Consider the following 3375-nt stretch of genomic DNA (forward strand, 5'->3'; position numbering starts at 1 on the left):
CAGCATCAAGCGAAACTTCACACAGTGATTGGTGAGGTGTGCAAAGGTGAGAGGGTTACGTAGGGTTGGAGCTTCATACACCTGCTTCTGCCACAACTTAATGTGTAGTAGTGAAGCATGTCAGCTTCTATTTGTCATACAGGTACTGCTGTCTAGCAGCATGGCTACATTGCCTTAACAGGTTGAGTCGTTTTAGAGTGAGGCTTTTTACTGTGTATTACGGTACGAGGCGGGTCCTGTTGGAGCGTGGCTGGCCGGCGGGGCGTGTTTAGTGTATGTGTTGTCCTGTCGGGCTGCTGTCCGCTCCACCACAGCACGGCACGGCACGGCACGGCACGGCTCAGCGTCGCAGACACATACAGGGAGGAGAGAAAGAGAGCGGAGCGGCGAGCCGCATCAGCGCCGCCGCTGCGCACGAAACAAACCACCCGCGCGCTGTGTGTCAACAGACAGCCGGCGGGCCAGCGCTTAACCCTCGCGCTCCGTCTGTGGATTTAACTGTGGCGTCTGCTGCAGCCGAAAGGAGGTTGACGAGAGCCGGTGGAACCACTGCAGCAGGGAGGCTAGGAGCGGAGGGGTGAGTCAGCGGAGGCGGAGAAGCATCAGAGGCACCCGTCCGAACACCGGGACCCCGCCCGCAGCCTCCACCCGCTGCGCTGGAGCTCACGGACGGCCGCAGCTGTCATCCAGGTAACGCGCATTGAAGGGCTGAAGCACGAGTTCATGGTGACGCGATGAGTGTTTCTCCGCGACGCCCAGCAGTGTAATTACATCATATTATGGTAGAGGTGCGACCTTACTCCACCTTTATTACTATTATCATAAGTGTTATATTGTTAATTAAGTAGCACTCAATTGCTTCGATATTCATGAAAGTCACTAAAGACCACATCACACCAGCTCGCTCTACCCGGTCTGAGCGTCCTTCACCCTGTAAGTTTATAAAAGATATCACCGCTCAAATATAGCTATTCAATTATAAGGAACTCAATGTGAAATCTAGAATATTGTTATTTCATATAATTATATCATTATTAAATTACATTCCTAATCAGTGAAATGTCTTTGAGGCAAAAGTGCCAGATTTTAATCAAACAAACGAAAACATCGATTAACTGATTATTCACTTGACACAGAATAAATAAGCAAAACTTTTGAAAAAAGTTGTTTTTGAATATTTTCTTCAGCAAAATTGCCACTGACTCATCTGTCCAGCCTCTGGGTTTATGGATATTTCGTAATTTCTGAATAATTCTGAAAACGGCACATCTTTAGGTATTTTAACTGAAGTCGGTGTAAACAAACTCTTTATTGACCAAACAATGTATTGATTATTGGAGGCAATTACTTGCAGATAAAACCACACTATAATAAGAATAATCTTAGTTGGAGCCTCCCCCCCCCCCCCCCACAGTAGGCTCCACAGCACGAGGCATTATTTCTTCCCTGTGCTTCCAACCGTGACACCGACTCGTTTTAGAGATGCAGTGAGTGTCTGTCAAGTTGACAGTATCCAAAGTAAGATTGTTTGCAATTCCATTGGAACAGCACACCTGTTAGTGTCACACTGATACTCTTAATGACCGGATCAGGTTCAGGGAGCGACCCCCCATCGCCTCAACTGTTCCGTGGGGAGGAAGTGATGCTGTAGCAACGACCCCCTGTGTTTTCTCATCCCTCCATACATAGGAGATTCAATGAAAGCAGCTGGAGTCCATTGGTTTGGTTGTCACTGGACTGTTAGTCCGTTCGCTTTGTCTTCAGTACAGAATATTCGTCCCACGTGTGTCGTTACTATAATCCTAACGCCTGTGAAGAAAGCCTGTTATTATATATTATAATATAAGGCTGTTATTATATATTATAATATAAGTCTGTTATTATATATTATAATATAAGGCTCTTATTATATATTATAATATAAGGCTGTTATTATATATTATAATATATGTATGTTATATATGTTGATCATGCCGGGAACTTGAGGGCATCCAGGGTGAAGGGTTAGTCGTCCAGCACTGTTGCCATCGGAGGCACATGAGGACGGTGCATACCAGCGTGGTTATGCCTATGTGGTGAGGATAGTAGCATTATAGTGTGTGTGTGTGTGTGTGTGTGTGTGTGTGTGTGTGTGTGTGTTTGTGTGTGTGTGTGTGTGTGTGTGTGTGTGTGTGTCTACTGTGTGGATGAACTATATCGGAAACCTCTGTGGTCTGCGTCCCATGAGGACAGAGACACACACACACACACATACAAACACACTTCTGCTGCGGAGCATACCTCCTCTGCTATCGGATCAGTTGTCGTGTGTGTGTGTGTGTGTGTGTGTGTGTGTGTGTGTGTGTGTGTGTGTGTGTGTAATCTATAGCACACACTCGTGGTGAAGCTGTCTAGTGTCTGTGCACACAGAACATTCACGCTGGTCTCCTGAGTGATGCTCATGTATGCTCTTTCATTATTTGCATTCTGGGGTGTGTGTGTGTGTGTGTGTGTGTGTGTGTGTGTGTGTGTGTGTGTGTGTGTGTGTGTGTGTGTGTGTGTGTGGCTCAATCTCCGGGTGAATGAGGAGAGAGGGGAATACAGTGGGGAGATGGAGGGGGGGAGGATAAAGGTTGAAGGGATAGTGAGGAGGAGCAGAAGAAGGAGGTTGAGAAGAGAAAGAGGAGAAAGGTGAGGGGGGAGGACAGAGGAGGAGAAGGACAGAGGAGGGGGAGGACAGAGGAGGAGGAGGACAGAGGAGGAGGAGGACAGAGGAGGGGGACAGAGGAGGAGGAGGAGGAGGACAGAGGAGGGGAACAGAGGAGGAGGACAGAGGAGGGGGACAGAGGAGGAGGAGGACAGTGGAGGAAGAGGAGGATAGAGGAGGAGGACAGAGGAGGAGGAGGAGGACAGAGGAGGAGGAGGAGGACAGAGGAGGGAGACTTCCCTGCTCTAATTTGCTTTGACAGCTGCTCCACTGGCTCAGGCTCTGAACCAGCCTTTACGTTGTATTGGAGGGAGAGAGACACTAAAGACACTAAAGGCCGGGCTGCACCAACAGGGAAAGATTTAATCTAAGATTAGTTCTAATCAGAGTTTAGCAAAACTAGGTTTAAAATGAGCAAATCCAGGTTTGAAATTGAGGAGAGCTAAATTGCACAATTCAAACCTACTTTCCCTTTAGTGAATCCAAGTTTGAACCAAAATGAAATAGAGGTTAAACAATATGGAAATGTTTGCTTAACCCGTTTAAAAATAAAAATCAATCTATCCATGTCTGTGCTGTCGGGACCTAGTCTGCTGAAAGGTCAGTTAGTTAGGCTACGTTACTCATGACAGCTCTAATTTGTCCTCCTTTGAGAATAACTTGCTTGCTGAATTAATGGAGCAATATGG

At 47.0% G+C, this 3375-nt stretch overlaps 1 protein-coding gene across 1 annotated transcript in view; it reads left to right on the plus strand.

Annotated features, from left to right (window-relative positions):
* The first annotated feature begins 338 nt into the window (after positions 1-338).
* The window catches only part of dok4 (docking protein 4), a 54295-nt gene continuing 51258 nt past the window's right edge, over positions 339-3375 (plus strand). Inside the window, exon 1 of the mRNA XM_068731967.1 lies at positions 339-690. The gene's annotated coding sequence lies outside the window, so the exon portion shown is untranslated. The remainder of the gene's footprint in view (positions 691-3375) is intronic.

The sequence above is a fragment of the Cebidichthys violaceus genome, unplaced genomic scaffold (assembly GCF_023349555.1).
Source record: "Cebidichthys violaceus isolate CVI_PGR_0920_01 unplaced genomic scaffold, fCebVio1.0.p SCAF_105, whole genome shotgun sequence".
NCBI lineage: Eukaryota > Metazoa > Chordata > Actinopteri > Perciformes > Stichaeidae > Cebidichthys > Cebidichthys violaceus.